General features: G+C 41.3%; 1 protein-coding gene and 1 long non-coding RNA gene across 2 annotated transcripts in view; both read right to left on the bottom strand.

Annotated features, from left to right (window-relative positions):
• si:dkey-87k14.1 (leucine-rich repeat transmembrane protein FLRT2) overlaps nucleotides 1-19,327 on the bottom strand; it is a 56,940-nt gene that overhangs the window by 30,820 nt on the left and 6,793 nt on the right. The gene's annotated exons all lie outside the window — the stretch shown is intronic.
• LOC135561563 (uncharacterized) lies at nucleotides 7,223-11,742 on the bottom strand. The gene is made up of 3 exons (XR_010459560.1): nucleotides 7,884-11,742; nucleotides 7,537-7,662; nucleotides 7,223-7,419 (listed from the first exon to the last, which is right to left on the bottom strand). It is a non-coding gene; the product is annotated as an uncharacterized LOC135561563 (long non-coding RNA).

Below are 19,327 nucleotides of genomic sequence, written 5' to 3'. Positions count from 1 at the left end.
ATGTCAGTTCCATTGAGGACTTTTCCCTTAAAAAGAACCACGGGAGGGAGTTTCATAACTTCCACTCCATTCTAGCATATTTTTTAATATGTTTTATGGAAAAAGGTTTGGAAATAGGTGTCTCCATTAATGAGAATCTACATAGCCTCCCTACAACTGGTAAAAGGTTGTCACAACATACGTGTGTGCTGCTCTTGCTCCTCTCGATCACCTGACTCAGCCAATAACTGTATACTCCGGTGCCCCTGATCGGCTACTGCATGGCCGGCGTTGTCCCAGCCACCAGCTCATAGCCATTGTTGCAGTTCCCGCTACCACTCCATCCCTGCTTCTCCCGAAGTTCACGCCCACTATCCTTGGTAGCGATGGTGATATGTGTGTGTTTTTACATGTGATTATCACATGAATAAAAATGAATCTGCAAATTAAACTATTGTACTGTTTTTTTTATGTTTGTGTGTGATGATTAGTGATTAAGGCAGTAACACAGTAGTGCCTTGGGACCCAAAAACATAATCAGTGCTCTAACTCCCCCTTGTGCTGGTCTGGAGCAATGAAGCAGTGACGCGGGGTACAGTACTAACCCACTGATTACCTCTAAATCCCGCAGCATAATATCAAAACTTTTAGTTGAACAACCACTGTAGTGGAAATAATTTCACATAAAAAGTAAGCTATAGAGATTTGCAACCAGATTTTCTACCATGTCGAAGAGACAACTTTCAGGAGGCAAATATATATATATAAAAATATAAAAAAATAAGAAAAGAGGCACACTCTCTAAGCAAAAGAGATTCGCTGTTGAAATGTATCAGCGTGCAACAATTTCCATCAGCTGGTGTGGAGAACAACAAGCCTTCAAGGAAAGGCCATTCATTCACAGCGACAGACGAGCCCCTGTTCACTGGTTCTACCAGCAAAGAGGGCGAGTCAGGGCTATCCACTTCCACCGATGATGACAGCTGCCTGGGTGGACAAGAACAGGTGGTCTCACCAGGCTAGCCACACCTCCAAACATTGCCAGCGGAGACCCTAATATCTAGGACCCGTGCTCAGATTCGTCACTCCACGTCCCCGATGACAGTGGTGCTGCTGCTGGTAAATCCGAATCCCAGACAAAAAAAATTAAAAAGATATAAATGGATCTTTACAGGATATGTTAGCGCAGGCTTGGCCACATCAAGAGGGGAATTTCCCAAGATATAATTTCATTGGCCCACTACAATAGGAGGATGACGAACGGAGTGCTATCCATAGATGTTGGTATAGCCAAATCCTCCAATACTGTCCCATGCACTCGTTAAATACCTCAGTGTCAGGGAAGGGCTTGGTGTATTTGGGCTCAAATTGAGTGAGGGTATCCCATACCCTTTCTTATAAGAAAAGGGCAAAAAGTATACCTGTTGTTAGTTTTATATTTATACTTAGAAATAAATACATTAAAAGTTTGGGGAAACCCTGCTATAAACAACCATTCAAAAAGGTTCTAGAAGGCCCCAAAAAAATCCGCTATGGTTATAACCTTTTTTTATGGCTCAATATAGCAGTTTTTCCCAAAATCAGTCCTTGTTTGTCATGTTTGGGATGCTCTGGATTAAAGTGTAAGACAGCGTGTTCCAGTTCCCGTAAATACCCAGCAACTTCACAAGGCCAATAAAAAGGAGTGGGACAACATTTCAAAATGCCTGACTCAACAGCGTGATCAACTCTATGTGAAGGTGATGTGTTGCGCTGCATGAGGCAAATGGTGGTAACACAATATACTGGCTGGTTTTCTGATCCATGCCACTCATTTCTTTAAGTTATCTGAATTCCCAGTCATGTGACATTCATAGAATAGGGTCAAATTAATATATTTAAATTTACTGATTTCCTTATATGAACTGTAACTCAGTAAAGTCTTTGAAATATATTTTATATATCAGTATAACTTATTTTTCCTAACCATTCTGAATGCTGGCTGCTGGTGAATACACATTCCCAGCTCTGGCTGGATTCAAATAGGAGTTACACATCACTTTACAAGCCTGCATAATGTGACTTTCAGTCCACGATATTAGGTTAAATCTAAGCCAACAAAGTAAGGCTGTATTTTTGTTCAGTCAATTTTAATGATAACACATTCACTTAAAAACGTATTAGGGCTGCAATCCTGTTAACGGAATCGATATGACAACAGACAGTGAAAATGTAGGGCGCCAAATTCAAAACAACAGAATTTCCTCAAACATACATGTATCTTATACCGTTTTAAAGGTAATCTTGTTGTTAATCCCACCACAGTGTCCGATTTCAAATAGGCTTTACAGCGAAAGCACCACAAACGATTATGTTAGGTCACCACCAACTCACAGAAAAACCCAGCCATTTTTCCAGCCAAAGAGAGGAGTCACAAAAAGCACAAATAGAGATCAAATTAATCACTAACCTTTGATGATCTTCATCAGATGACACTCATAGAACTTCATGTTACACAATACATGTATGTTTTGTTTGATAAAGTTCATATTTATATCAAAAACCTCAGTATACATTGGCGCGTTACATTCACTAGTTCCAAAAACATCCGCTGATATTGCAGAGAGCCACATCATTTTACAGAAATACTCATTATAAATGTTGATGAAAATACAATTGTTAGGCATGGAAAATAGATATACCTCTCCTTATTAATGCAACCGCTGTGTCAGATTTTTTAAAAACTTTACGGAAAAAGCAAACCATGCAATAATTTGAGACAGCGCTCAGAAAAAAAAAAAAATAATTCGCCATGTTGGAGTCAACAGAAATAACATTATAAATATACCCTTACCTTTGATTATCTTCATCAGAATGCACTCCCAGGAATCCTAGTTCCACAATAAATGTTTGATTTGTTCGATAATGTCCATTATTTATGTCCAAGTAGCTACTTTTGTGAGGGCGTTTAGTACACAAATCCAAACGCTCGTGCAGGCCCAGCCGAACGTCGGACGAAAACTTCAAAACTTTATATTATAGGTCGAAGAAACTTGTCAAACTAAGTATAAAATCAATCTTTAGGATGTTGTTATCATAAATGGGGCGGCAGGGTAGCCTAGTGGTTAGAGCGTTGGACTAGTAACCGGAAGGTTGCAAGTTCAAACCCCCGAGCTGACAAGGTACAAATCTGTCGTTCTGCCCCTGAACAGGCAGTTAACCCGCTGTTCCTAGGCCGTCATTGAAAATAAGAATTTGTTCTTAACTGACTGGTTAAATAAAGGTAAAAAAAAAAAAAAAAAATCTTCAATAACATTCCAATCCGGAGAATTCCATTGTCTGTAGAAAAGCCATGGAACTCAGGTCGCTATCATGTGAAATGCGCATGACCAGGACCTGTTGACATCTAGTGGAAGCCGTAGGAATCGAGCAACCTCAGATTTCCCACTTCCTGTTTGGATCTCTTCTCAGGTGTTTGCCTGCCATATGAGTTCTGTTATACTCACAGACATAATTCAAACAGTTTTAGAAACGTCAGAGTGTTTTCTATCCAATACTAATAATACTATGCATATATTAGTGACTGAGGAGCAGGCCGTTTACTCTGGGAACCTCTGGGCACCTTTAATCCAAGCTACTCAATACTGCCCCTGCAGCCATAAGAAGTTAAAACGTGTTTGGGATAGGGGGCAGCATTTTCACTTTTGGATGAATAGCGTGCCCAGAGTGAACTGCCTCCTACTCAGTTCCAGATATTATGCATATTATGCATATTATTATTAGTATTGGATAGAAAACACTCTGAAGTTTCTAAAACTGTTTGAATTATGTCTGTGAGTATAACAGAACTCATATGGCAGGCAAAACCCTGAGACAAAATCCAAACATGAAGTGGGAAATCTGAGTTTTGTAGTTTTTGAACTCACCCCTATCGAAAAAACAGTGGGATATGGGTTATTTTCCACTTCCTAAGGCTTCCACTAGATGTCAACCGTCTTTAGAACGTTGTTTCAGGCTGCTCATGTGAAGGGGGCCGGATGGGAGCTGTTTGACTAAGGGGTCTGCCTATAGCCTCGTTCTCAGTCATACATGAGAGGTATCTCTCGTTCCATTTCTTTTCTAGAGACAATGGAATTCTCCGGTCGGAACATTATTGAACCTTTATGATAAAAACATCCTAAAGATTGATTCTATACTTAGTTTGACAAGTTTCTTCGACCTGTAATATAACTTTTTGAACGCGCTTTTGGATTTGTTTACCAAACGCCCTAACAAAAGAAGCTATTGGACATAAATGATGGACATTATCGAACAAAACAAGCATTTATTGTGGAACTGCAATTCCTGGGAGTGCATTCTGATGAAGATCATCAAAGGTAGGTGAATATTTATAATGCCATTTATGAATAATGTTGACTACCCAACATGGCGGATATTTCTTTGGCTGGTTTGGGCTCTGAGCTCCGTCCTCAAAATATGCTTTTTCTGTAAAGTTTTTAAAAAATCTGACACCGCAATTGCATTAGGGAGAAGTGTATCTAAAGTTCCATGTATAATAGTTGTATTTTCATCAACATTTATTATGAATATTTCTGTGAATTCATGTGGCTCTCTGCAATATCACTGCATGTTTTAGAATTAGTGAACGTAACACACCAAAGTAAAATAAGATTTTTGGATATAAATATGAACTTTACTGAACGAAACATACATGCATTGTGTAACATGAAGTCCTATGAGTGTCATCTGATGAAGATCATCAAAGGTTAGTGATTCATTTGATCTCTATTTGTGCTTTTTGTGGCTCCTCTCTTTGGCTGAAAAAATGGCTGGGTTTTTCTGTGAGTTGGTGGTGACCTAACATAATCGTTTGTGGAGCTTTCGATCACCGACAACTTTATCTTTAAAATGGTGCCTAATACTTGTATATTTGAGAAATTTGATTCATGAGATTTTTGTTGATTTGCATTTGGCACCCTGCAATTTCATTAGCTGTAGGCGAGGGGTTCTGCTAGCGAACCCCAGTCCTAGACAGGTTAAGACTTCACTTGATGAAGGCTACATTACTGACAAAATGATGAATGTGACCTTTTGGGATATAAAGAAGGATTTTATCTAACAAAACGACACTAGATGTTATAGCTGGGACCCTTTGGATGACAATTCAGAGGAAGATTTTCAAAAAGTAAGTGAATATTTAATCGTTATTTGTGAATGTATGGAACGTGTGCCGGTGGAAAAATATTTTGATGTGGTGCGCTGTCCTCAAACAATCGCATGGCATGTTTTAGCTGTAGTAGCTACTGTAAATCAGACAATGCAGTTAGATTAACAAGAATTTATGTTTTCAGCCGATATAAGACACTTATATGTACCTAAATGTTTAATATCCATAATTTTAATGATTATTTACTTGAATTGCGCACCCTCCAGTTTCACCGGAGGTTGTCCCGCTAGCGGGAGACCTATCCTTAATGCTGAAAAGTGTGGACCCGAATAGACACTGGACCAGTGTTAGATGTAACACTGTCAGTGTTAGATTTAACACTGGATAATTTGCTGTGCACACCCACCAAGACATGTAGACATCCATAACACCTCATCAGCCCCCTCAAATGGAAAAACAATGAACATATTTCTCAGACCCGGGGACTAGGAGAGAAATGGTGGCAGTGTTCAATCAGCTAATTTGTTCAATATGCCAGTTCTCTCAGTCAGAGTCAAATTATCAGGCTAAAAAAGCCCTGGGTACAACAGACATTGAGCTGGGTGGCAGGCTGTGAAAACAGACTGGCAACAGAGAGACGCCTGTTAATGGCCGGGCTACAGACAGACAGGAGAGGAGGGACATGAGAGCAAAGAAGAGGGAGGGTTATTGAGCAAAGAGAAGCTCGCTCTCTTTCTCTCTCTCTCTAGCTTTCTCTCTCACTACATCTACCGCTCCTCTCTTTTTATTTGTCCCTCCGACTCTTCCTCCCTCTCTACAAATCTCTATCCCCTCTACTCAATTCTCTCATTTCTTATTTTTCGCACCAACTTTTTACCCCCCTCTCTCAAACTCACCCCCTTCTATCCAAAACTCCACACGTCCCTCTTTCTCATTCATCTCTCCTTCTCTCCAACTCATTATGCCTATTCCTCTTTGTCAAATTCTACCTCTGCCCGCATCTCTATTGCCACAACTCTCTCCAAAAAAACTCCCTCTGTATCTCCTCACCGTACTTTGTCTTTGATATCGAGGCTGATTGGGGATATTCCACTCTGAGTTTTACAACCTAAATCCATTGTAGTTCTGCCAGTGTCTTTTCTCTCTGTGCTCTTTTCTGACCATTAACATTCTTTGTCTGACCCATTTTGACATCATCCGACATCAAAGGAGTTCCCTGCTGTGGATGTTCCATCTCTTAGATCATCAGTTTGACTCAAAAGTATTGCACGATAAATTCAATTAAATCTAATTGTCACATGCTTCGTAAACCACAGGTGTCGACTTACTGACAAGTTGAATCAAGGGAATAGTGTGCCATTTGGGAAACAGACACTATCTCTAGCCAGAAAACATGGAGGTCTGTTCTGAACACAAAGCCTGTCTGAAAAGATGCAACCTCTACTGGTTGTAATGGAAGGAAAAGTAAGCTACAGTAATAGCACCCTGAGAGACCATCATGGAGTCCAGTTTACCAGCATTCATCTCAAGCTGGCCCACAGGCCATACTAGAACACAACAACACTCCCTCAGTCCAATCTAACAATCTAATGCTTAATTATTTCGTCAGTTGTTGTAATGTCATTTCACCCCATGACACAAACATTAACAAGTGCTATTGTCTTTGAGAGTCGCTGAACATACATTATTGTGATTGATGTTGGTTTTGTGATAATCGTGCCATGCCTTCTCAAAAGACGGTTGAGTAAACAGACAAATAGCTTCAAGCAATGGACAGGTTTCTCCCTTTTGGCTGGCCTCTCTCTCAGCTGGGCTCTCTCTCACACCGTTGAAGACACTGGCTGCTGCCTGCTATACTATAAAAGTAAAGGTTCCTGGAAGATCCTTTAGGGGTTATTCAAATTGAGACTGTGGGGGAACCACTACAAGTTCTTCGAATAGCCTTTTAAAAGGGTTCTTCAAAGAACCCCTTTTAATGGATCCTCAAAGAACCTTTTGAAGAACCTTTTAGGCTATGTTTGTTTAACTACCCCTTCCTCCCATGTTATTATTAATATGCAGTACAATAACAACAATAACACTATTTTAGTCGTCAGTGTTTATTATGATTTTAGTGGGAAAGCAGAATTTTTAAAAATCTAAATATGAGGTAAACTCCCAGCAGAGCCCCAAGTCCAATGGGTATATCCTCTGGCATGTTGATGTTGTCCGTATCCATACCCCTAATGATTTTGCAGCGCATGGTGATCGAACAGGTTTCCTGTTATATTCATCAGGTATAAGGAGGGTAAAGTCTGTGAATCCAAAACAGATGTTTAACAAAACATGCGCACAACTGTATTTATACCTTGGTTTTTGTGGTAAATGTGAATGAAAAAAAGCTGTTTTGATAATGGTTTTCATACACATACCTTGTCCATAATGTAGAGGCCTGTGGGATTTGCATTGAAGAGGTAAGGGAGGAGGATGGTAAATGTGATCTGCATAACATATCAATACCAATTGACATACCTGTGTATGCCTCCTCGTCTGTATACCTGCAGACACAGACACAAAAGTGAGCAGTTCATTAATCTGCACCCAATACTGCTAGCCTTCAACCAATTATTATAGCCTACATATTATTACCTCTTTGTGGATTGATATCCATTGAATTGTGTACATTTTCTGTTTTAGAAAGATTTGCACAAATATGAAAAGATAGATGGTATCATCATGAAACAAAATCAATGTAGATCATACAAGGGACAAACCTTACCTTAAATTGAGGAGATCTTAACATTGTTCAGTTAAATTCCTGCGCCTGCTGTTCTTTCAAATCCAAATGTTTCAGTGGGGCACCTAAGGAGGTTCCTTGATGAACCCCAGGTCTTGGAAGAACCTTTTGTCTGCAATTTTCAGTGCCTAGAACACTACGATTCTTCTAAGAACTTTGAGGATCTTAGAAGAACCCTTGTTGAACCCCTAATATTTAGAGTGTACACATAGCTAGTTACACCAGAGAAAACGAGAGAGAGAGAGAGCGAGAGAGAGAAGCAAGAGCTGCTTCGCTTCCTGCCTGACTGCTGCAGCCCATACAGCACCTCCTCCCGGGGAGGAGAGGGGGAGAAAGGAGCAAGTCAAGTTGTTGACACAGAGTTAAATATATAGGAGAAGCCAGGGTGATAAGAAAGATAAATAGGGTAGGGCTAAGAGTTGTGTTGAGAGGAGAAAAATAGGAACATTTTGAAAAGTTACAGTAGGAGAAAGCAATGGGGAAGCTAGAGAAAGTGCAAGACACTGAAGAAAGCCGAACATGCTGTCCCCCAGTGACTCTTCAAATGGATACATTGATTATTATCATTGTCAATTACCATTCCTTTCACATCATATGCATGCATCATACAGAGAGGAATTTTAGCCAAAGGAAACAGCACTCCATCACGTTCCTCCTTTCCATTAAAATTACAGAGGAGTTGCAACAGTTGCTCACCCCATAATTACACTGTTTCAAAATGTCAGTTGGTGACTTTCGTGGATTTTGCCGATCTAAGTGAAGTGCTTGTGAAGTGAAGTCACAAAATGCTCCTTTCTTCTCTGGCATAATGTTCCATTCTCTCTCCATGATCCAGTCAGATTCACACTGGTTCTTTTTCAGGCCAGATCCCAAATGGCACTCTATTCCCTATAGTGCACTACTTCTATCTGACCAGGGTCCATAAAGCGCTATATAGGTAATAGGGTGACATTTGGGATGCACCCCACCTCAGATTCTAGATTTCATTCAACTGTTACAACTCTCTCAGGTAACTTCAAATCCCAATCCCTACTTCCAAATCTATCCTCACGATAGATGGTTCGTCGGAACGACATGTCGGAAGGGACGAAAGCCGGCGGGTTTGTAAATAAGTCATTTTCTGTTCCTAGTTCCATATGGCGTCAGTGGAGCAGTACAAGCCTGCTCAGTTTGTGGGCCCCATCTGGGCAGTTGGAAGGACGGTTTGTGTTCTGACCTTACACCTTCCCACATGTTACCACCACCAGCATGAGAGAGAGAAAATGTCAATTAACAAACATGTTGCTCTCTTCTGAGGCCAACTCACGATTAATTAAATCAACGACACCCCTGTCGGTGTAGCACAGTAGATCCGTTACTCACAGTTCTGCGTGAACATTTTGTATTTTTTACTTCTTGAAAATGCTGGATATCACAAGACCATCCAGGATCAACAGAACATAATGACAATCCAGGATGAACACAACTATGACAATGCAGGATCAACACAGCTAAATAGCGGAACATAATCGGAAACAATTTGAGCTGCTTTCCCTCAATCCTCACACAAAGTCACTAGCTCTAAATGATGATCCAAAATCAAGTGTAAACACATCTTAATGACAATCCAGGATCAATCCGGACATTCTCTGCTATGATTCGGCCTGCTGTACAGCACAGTAAACATTAACTAGGCCAGTGAGTGATGGTAATGTGATGCATATTAATGAACAGGACAGCTTTCTTCTCCAATTATTAACCAGAGGGTGGGACCTGAGGAGATAACTCTTCTTCGGGTGGCACAGGGCCGAGCACCAGCGGCTGTCACGCCGCCACCCCACACAGCAGATTAATGGAAGGACGCCGCTGCAAATGAATCACATATGGCTCATATCCTTCTCATCCATGAAAATGCATAAGTATCAAGGATGTTTTTCTTTGTCAATTCTAAAGTGTGATTCAAAGTGGAGCCCAGTACTCGGTTCTTCTAAGAAAAGGGAGATAAAAGAGAAATGTAAATCAAGGAGACCAAAGTCACCTACCTGTGAGTGTGTGAATGTGTGTGTGCTTGCACATGTGTCCACGTGTGTGCGCGCCCACGTGCCTTCGTGCGCATCCAGGGTGGGAAATCATTACCATTGAGATTTTCCATTGTATAATTCATGTGTTCTGGTCTGTTCTGGGCTCCACCTGGGCTTTAGGTTCATCACATGACACATGAGATTAATTACAGTGGTGTTAGGAAGCTGAGGAGCCAGCACCTGTCCCGTCAGAACCATACATCAGCATTAAGAAATCAGCCCTCTGCAAACCCTATTTATCAGACCCATTAAATGCCCGTAAGGGCCCAAAGTGCTGCAGGAGCTGTGGAGAGAGAATACCATTTGAATGTGTGTTTAAAGGTCTGGCCCCAAGCCCACCTGAATCGCAAGAGAAAAAAAGGGCTTCTTTTAAGTTTCTGTAATTATTTTCAGATAAGGTAGATTAGCTCGAGAGCAATATTGCAACGACTGCAAAATGTTATTTAAAAATGGTGTATCAACTAAAAAACAAAATGGCTTCTTTGTAACTATAATGATGTTCATGGTGGTAAATTTGGTGGTGAGGATTGACGCTGGAACAGTGTTGTCAGAACACTGTAAGCTGCTGTATGTGTTCATATGAAGTTGATATTTGAAACATGGACAGTCCAAGGCCAACAGAGTGCCATACATTATCACAATCCAGGCTTTTCATAGTAAAGTCCAGCCAACAGAGAAATTGAGTCACACATCGAGACGTACAGTATAACACTGCATGTGGCATACTCCATTTCAAAGTAGTGGGGAGGGCAGGGAGTTTCAGACCTGCATTAGCCATGTTCAGGAAGGAATACCACATTCCCAGTCATGGCACATTCCTGGGACAGGCCCAAAAAATCCCCTGGGGGACAGGGATTGGCTTGTGTCCAGTCCAACTGATAGCTAGACTTCATAACAAGAAAGACTTGTTTTTAATGAATGGCCTCTTTGCATGCACAGCGGGAACATGAAGCTTGGGCTTTCTGACTGTAGGCCTCGCAGGCAGGCTCAGACCTGGAGCCCCAGCCCTCCTGTCTTCTGTCGTCTCTCTCCACATCACCACTGGGCTCTGGGCTTAGCTGTATTGTTATTATTATTCCACACTCGGCTGGAGTCTGTGTGCCTCAAACAAGTGCAGGTATTGTGTTTTGTGTTCCACACGGAGGGAAAGAAAGCGGGAGGGAGGGAAGGGGGGTACCAGTCACATTTCCCATCAGGGTCCGTCTTGGCAGCGGAGGGAAGGAATACCCCAGTCATCTTTCAACAGTATCCACTAATGAACCGTTTTTATATGACAGCATGTAATTACAAACACGGCCAGCCATGTCATGAAACCTTTTTATCTACCTCTCTCTCTCTCTCAATTGAATTCAATTGAATTCAATTGAATTCAAGGGCTTTATTGGCATGGGAAACATGTGTTAACATTGCCAAAGCAAGTGAGGTAGATAATATATAAAGTGAAATATACAATAAAAATTAACAGTAAACATTACACATACAGAAGTTTCAAAACAATAAAGACATTACAAATGTCATATTATATACATATACAGTGTTTTAACAATGTATAAATGGTTAAAGGACACAAGATAAAATAAATAAGCATAAATATGGGTTGTATTTACAATGGTGTGTGTTCTTCACTGGTTGCCCTTTTCTCGTGGCAACAGGTCACAAATCTTGCTGCTGTGATGGCACACTGTGGAATTTTACCCAGTAGATATGGGAGTTTATCAAAATTGGATTTGTTTTCGAATTCTTTGTGGATCTGTGTAATCTGAGGGAAATATGTCTTTCTAATATGGTCATACATTGGGCAGGAGGATAGGAAGTGCAGCTCAGTTTCCACCTCATTTTGTGGGCAGTGATAGCCTGTCTTCTCTTGAGAGCCATGTCTGCCTACGGCGGCCTTTCTCAATAGCAAGGCTATGCTCACTGAGTCTGTACATAGTCAAAGCTTTCCTTTATTTTGGGTCAGTCACAGTGGTTAGGTATTCTGCCGCTGTGTACTCTCTGTGTAGGGCCAAATAGCATTCTAGTTTGCTCTGTTTTTTTGTTAATTCTTTCCAATGTGTCAAGTAAATATCTTTTTGTTTTAATTGTGCTGCTCTCTCTCTCTCTCTCTCTCTCTCTCCATCCGATGTTGAAATCATTCTCTGTGCCAGTTTGTACATCTACATTTGGAATCCAATTCACACTCCTGACAGTGTGGATGTTGTCAGACTCCCCGTACTAATATTTTGACATAACTGTACAGAGCCGTCTGTGCATGGCACTACCTTCCTCCTACCTTATGGAAGTATTCAGATACAGACGCGCATACCAAACACCTGTCAGTGGGTGGAAACACTGTCATTTGTATCATGATTATCTGTAAATTGTTACACAGTTAAAAAAAAACGAACTGTAAAATGGGTTAGTTCATATGCAAGAAAGTCAGTGTGTAGTTTATCAAGTGTATTTTTTCTACATAAAACATTAAAGAATTGATTTGAATTCATGTACATTAAAGGCGGAAAGAGCATTCCAGCATCAGATATTGTAACTTATTGTGAAATAATTTTATGACAAGAAAGTTTCCCTAAGCGGAGAAAGATGGAGAGAAATATCCACATGCCAGAGATCTTATTTTCTAGTCTCAGTACTGTCCCTGCTGCCCTTGAAATTCTCAAAATGGCGAACTAATTTGTCAGCTTTTAGCTTGGTTTTCTACTACTTCTGACCTTAGACCACCCTACCCTACCAAACCAATCAATATCTCGAAAACACACACACACACACACACACACACACACACACACACACACACACACACACACACACACACACACACACACACACACACACACACACACACACCTAACACTTTTTGGGTATCCTTTTCCCTCCTCCCCACCACAGTTTTGGTTGAGGATAGGTTATCATGCTGCTTACAGTCATGCAGGCGTACAGGTAGATTCCTAACGATTTCCACTCTCTACTCTGTGATACTTCCAGGCAGTTCAAGTCCCACGGCCAAGGCCTCAGTCTCTCTCATCAGTATGCTGCACAGTAGAGCAGACAAATGCTTGCATCACAATGCAGAGGGCGAGCTAGGAGATGATACTTTGAGATGAAAACAGACAAATCATCTGTTTTCCAGAACGAGGGTGAGATTGGGATCTCCCCCTGATGGAGAGAGAATGGCTCTCTCTTTTTCTCTCTACTACTGCCTCGCTCTGTCTGTCTGTCTGTCTGTCTGTCTGTCTGTCTGTCTGTCTGTCTGTCTGTCTGTCTGTCTGTCTGTCTGTCTGTCTGTCTGTCTGTCTGTCTGTCTGTCTGTCTGTCTGTCTGTCTGTCTGTCTGTCTGTCTCTCTTTCTCTCTATCTGTGTCTCTCTCACTGTCTCTCTCAGTCTTGTATAACTAACCTCGTTGGGACACACAATTCCGTCCCATTCAAAATTCTATTTTCCCTGACCCCATACCCACCCTAACCTCACCCTCTCCAGACCGGTATGATGTACAATATAGAAACAGGGCAGAAAGTTGCAATACGCACGTGTAACCCATGGTTTGATACCAGCATAAACCACAAAACCTAACCTTAAATATAACCCTAAAACTAACCCCAGCTCCTAACCCTAATGCTAAATCTAATTCTAAGCCTAACAAATTCTACATTAACTCTAAACCTTTTAGAAATAGCGTTTGACCTTGTGGGGACTAACGAAATGTCCCTTGTTGGTCTGTTTTTTGTTTGTTTACTATTTTGTGGGGAATTCTGCTCCAAGAACAGGGATAATATCCTGCCACTGCAGATAACTTAATCATACTGTGTTGAGTCTGCCAAGATGCATATTCATGTGTCTTATCTACAATATGTCACAGTAAAGCTATTTCCAGGACATGGACTAAATTCTGTTGGGTTAGCTTCTAATAAAATATTCTACAATGTGTTCTACATGTGAAACGGTTTACTTATTTAAATAGTGGCTTACCATAGTTTGTTTCCATGTCCTGTAACGCATATGAATTGGCTTGAGAACACAGGCAACAGCTCTCCTCTTCTCAATCTGTGTCTACTGAGAACTTGTACTTTGTTGTACTTTGGACAGTTACTTTGATATGCATTCTAGAGTTTCTTTGTTTCCCAAATCACAATTTTTCTAACTAAAATCCCTTTACTCCTCAAAATGTGTACTTCTCTTCCCACGTTTTTATGGTTATATTTTTATAGCCCTCTATGGGACAATGGGAATGCGTAGACAGCAAACACAGAGAGCTGGCCTGTGTTTAGCTAGCTAGCTCATTTGTGTGAGTGTACATTACCTATACATAAAATGCCTTGCATTGACCCTGTGTCCTAATTTACGACACAGTCAGAAAAGCCTTGCTAATGGGCACACTCCTCCTAAAATAGCCTGCCTCACAGAGGCCACCATACATCATGTAACTGTGCCTGGGGTTGCATCCTAAATGGTACCCTATTTACTATAGAGCACACTACTTTTGATAGGACTCTGGTGTCCACTCATTTCACTCATTTCATTCCATCAGGCGGAAAGGAAAGGGAAGACCCCCGGCGAAAAAAACAAATGGCGTTAACAGGAGCACTTTCCTCAGGGCGATAAAGAGGGAGGGCACGTTCCTCCCTCTCGGTCTCTGCTAGCTGCACTCCACCATGTCATTCCAGGGGTACTTAATAGACCAAGTTGTGATGGACAGCAGTTTGTAACTGGAGATTTGTACCTTCCTGGGCCATGTCTTTATGCCTACAGCCAAGACTCAATCAGCAAAATTACGTTGAAATTAAAGGTAAGAAGATGTCTTTCCAGACGTTGAAAATACATCTTATTTGGATATTGAAATTATGTTTTATACAGACGTCAAAAATACGTATTTTCCAGATGTTGAAATATTTTATTTCAGAATACTGTACATCTTTTCTTGATGTTGTAATCAGGTGTATGTTACGTACTGAATGAAAGGTTAAAATATGTATTTTCCAGACGTTGATTTACATTTCCAGACATTGAAAATCATTTTCTTACGGTCATTGATTCTATGGCCAAATTTCAACATTATATCACAATAATTATTTTCCAAACCAATTAATAGGAAAGAGGAGCCAACTGGAGATTGCAACAAAATATGTATTATTGCTCCCATCTATGACATGCTTTTACTGTGTGTTATCTTTTTCAAAAGCTTTAAAACTGGAAGTGAGGATGTTCGAAGTAGTCCAATATACAAAATAAACCAACAGACCACTTCAATTACAACTGATTTTTTCCCCCCTTGCAATGACTGTAATATGTTGTTTTTCTACCTTAGTTGAATGCGCTGAGTGTAAGTCACTCTGGATAAGAACGTCTACTGAATGACCAAAATATAAATGCAAAAACAAACACTTGCAAAGTGTGCTGGGCATTATTTTAATTAGCCCCCAAACATGTACACATGTGGTCGGTGCGGACCAGATCCAAACCCGAACAAATCATAGATGCCTAGGCTATGTTTCACAGGTATGAACATCACAGTACAGTATAGCACAGTTTAGTACAGTGGAGCATAGTAGAAGATTAAAGAGTACAGTACAATATGGTACGGTACAGGACAGTAGAATTTTATTCAGTAGAATACAGTACAGTACTTACAGTACAATAGAGTTTAATTGCATTAGACTAAAGTACAGTAGAGTACAATACAGTAGAGAATACTACAGTAAACTATAGTTTAATTCAGTGGAGTAGAGTACCGCACAATACAGTATAGTTGAATAGTTTTTCTTGGTGAGAGCAGACGCACCCAGGGGCTAGTGTACTACGGCTGTTCAAGATCAAAAACTTGTCTAGTCAGAAGAAAATAAATACAACAAATCTGGATAAACTAAGCTGAAAACAAATGTTTTACCAGGGAGTGGTCCTAAATCGGTCCAGGAGTTGTGCCTATGACCATTTTTCTTTTGTTGCTGATGTTGCATGGTCATGGAAAAACTTGACCCACATACTGTATAACCACTACTGGCAGCACATTTGTTTTCAGGTAGGTTCATTTGTATTTATTTTGTTTTTCATCATCATAAGCCCTATGCCAGGAAAGGGCAGAACAGCGTCCTTGCCATGGAGGAAGGCTGTGCCGAGATGTACTCAATATAATCAGAAAACCCCAGCCAGTGTTAGGAACATTTCTGTGATAACCTGTGTTTGCAGTGAGGTCAAATTACTGTACCGTGGCCTACATCTCACCAACAAGAGCTACAATCCTCTGCTTTGATCCCTGCCAGCCCAGCCATCACTCAGGCTAGGGCCTGGGAGAATTCACTGGAGGTCCGACCGGACAGCCCCAGGTTCCAGGGCCCAGAGCCAAAACCCTGAAGTATTGCAGCAATCTCAATTAATGAATATTGTTTTAGTGGTGGTATCATTTCACGGCTGATACAGTGTGTACCATGAAAATAGCGAGCAGCGGGGGCAGCCTGTAACCGATCTGGGCGGTTTCCTTGCCAACAAATACTGACTCACTTCTTGGAATCTTTGAATTTGCAACAATAAATCAGGACAGGGAGTAGCGGCCAGTCAATCTACCCAGGGTCTGAAACTCAAGCCGTCACATTGTGTGTGTGGCTGGTGTGTGTGTGTGTGTATGTGCGTGTGTGTGTGTGTGTGTGTGCATGTACATGTGTGTGTACAGTCTGTGTGTGTGTGTGTGTGTGTGTGTGTGTGTGTGCGCGTTTGCGCACGTGTGTACATGTGTGTTGGGTCTAGGGGCTCAAAGTGAGGCGTCTCTCTGGATCATATCTGTGCCACTTAATCATGTCTCTCAGCAGCTGAACAAATGGAGATTGACGTTGTTCCCACTTCTGCTCTCATCCCTGTGAGTGGCTTACACACGGGCATGACCGATCCCAGCACATGCGTGTCACAAGATATACGAGCGGCTGCACATATGAACTACTTCACAAAACGTGTTGAAGAATAGAGTGGAAGTGTGCACTACTTCAAACAGAGGATGAGCTAGGAATAGGACAGTTTGGGTCTCCACGTACGTGAGGCTTTTGTGACTTATGTTCTGACAAGCCCTCCCCGGCTAGCACAAACTACTTGGCTAACAAGCAATGCAGTGCAAAATGGAGTACAAACTAACTCAGAGCAGACTTTCACAATTTCACTGGTCCAGGTAGTTTTAAACTTGCTTTTGGCTATAGTCTGGCTTGTATTATACCATATTGAAGTCATTACATTATAATATAGTTTGACTTGATATTGACACTGGGATATGGACTTTTAATGATTTGATACTTAACGTGACTGAATAGTCATGAGAACATAACCCAAAAAAGAGATGTAAGCCAAGTGTGATCGCTCCATAGACTTTGGCAAGTCAACTCGGGAACACTTATCTCATCCTGGTCTTATGAGGTAAAACAGACTTTCAAAAAAGCTTTTAGAAAGTTAACTTTTCTAATGGGACAAATGGTATCTTGAGATATTCACATGTAACTTAGACCTTCGCTTGAATCTTTGATGTCAATTGGAGAATTCAAAGTCTGAGTTATGCTTCCAAATATCGAATTCGGATTTGGCACCAATGTGCATATAATCAAAACAACACAAAGTCTGAAAATGTGCTTTACATGTGTTGTGGCTTTTATTCTTTATTTTCTTACGATTCCTTAACTCCTCCCTATATTCACAACAGTGGATGTGGAGAAGATTTAAATGTGCCGCAATAACAGCGATATTCTTTGTTCACTTCTCACAGTTCTCACTTTGTGTCACAGTTTCAAACTATTTCAAACTTCTCATTTCTGTCCAGACAACAGTATTTACAAGCATAGACAAACAACGCTTTCCCCCAAAACACCTTCTCTGTGGTATGTCATTTTACGGTACATGCAGTTGTGTCTGTGTACTGTGTATGTGTGTGTGCGCGCGTGTGTGCATGTGTGTTCGTGTGTGCATTCTTGCTTGCTTTCTTGTGTGTACAGTATAAATAAATAAAACCCACCAAACAGTGCCATTAAGCCAACATCCACGCACATATATTACATCTGGTTTCTCAGATGGGGCTATAGATGTTCTCTATCAACATAATCATCTCCACATGCCCTGTGGCGTGTGCAATGTTATGTACACATTGCTCCCTAACCACCGCCTTCAGCTACAAATCACAATCAAAATGATTACCTCTCGGAGATTAATGTAGCCTACTACATGACCTGTTACAATAATGCTTTTGGGATGCGTGATTGAATGGTTGTAGTAATTTTGAAGACAGCGAATAATAGGCTACACAGGTTATTTTGTTCAAACTGGGATTGAAAATGTACCAAAACTTACAGTGCAGCTAAGAGTGTAATAATGTTTTTTAAGGTAAGTTTTGGTAATGGTGTAGACAGAGCCAGTGGGTGACAATCAGTGGTTTAAGAGAGTTACAGTGCAGCTAAGAGTATAATAATGCTTATTTTAGGAAGCTCTCTTAAACCACTGATTGTCACCCACTGGCTCTGTCTACACCATTGCATCATACCTAGGACTAAACCATTTGTGCGCCCTACTCACAACTGACAGTTATCTCTCATTGGCTATTCTGAAAAAATTCTGATGACAGAAGAAAAGGAGAGCGGAGCGAGACAACCCTTCAGAGACTGTGTGTGTTTGTTTCTTTATTTATATTTAATTGTATCATTTTCTTACCTTTTCTCCCCAATTTCATGATAACCAACAGTCTTGTCCAATTGCTGCAACTCCCATAAGGACTCGGGAGAGGCAAAGGCCGAGAGCCGGTCGTACTCCGAAACACAACCCAGCCAAGCCACACTGCTTCTTGACACAATGCCCGCTTAACCCGGAAGCCAGTCGCACCAATGTGTCGGAGGAAACACCTAGCAATTGTGTCAGCATGCATTGCACCCGGCTCACCGCAGGAGTCGCTAGAGCACGATGGGACAAGAACATCCCTGCTGGCCAAACCCTCCCTCTAACCAAACGACGCTGGACCAATTGTGCGCCACCCATGGGTCTCCCGGTCATGGCCGGCTGTGACAAAGCCTGGACTCGAACCAGGATCTCTAGTGGCACAGTGCCTTAGACCTCTAGTGCCTTAGACCACTGCACCACTGTCTGTTTCTGTGTGCTTGCGAGAGAACTTTAGCAATTATTTTTTTTCTCTATTTTCCCCCCCAAGCTTAGCTGAGGTCGATGCTTTGTCTTCCATCTGGTCTGCCACCAGCGCTAGGCCCCTTTAATGTGAAAGACACAAGGTTAGGGGATCCACTTACTAAACAGCAGCAGCCTCCGCCAGGTAATCAACTAAGCATGGCATTGCAATTTGACCTGGGTCAACCAGGCTCATACCTCCACTTTAAGACAGGAGGAGAAAGCCCTGTGAATGTCCCAAAT

Source organism: Oncorhynchus nerka, linkage group LG18 (genome assembly GCF_034236695.1).
Source record: "Oncorhynchus nerka isolate Pitt River linkage group LG18, Oner_Uvic_2.0, whole genome shotgun sequence".
NCBI lineage: Eukaryota > Metazoa > Chordata > Actinopteri > Salmoniformes > Salmonidae > Oncorhynchus > Oncorhynchus nerka.
The sequence above is the reverse complement of the archived record's forward strand: the minus strand, read 5'-3'. Positions and strand labels throughout refer to the sequence as shown.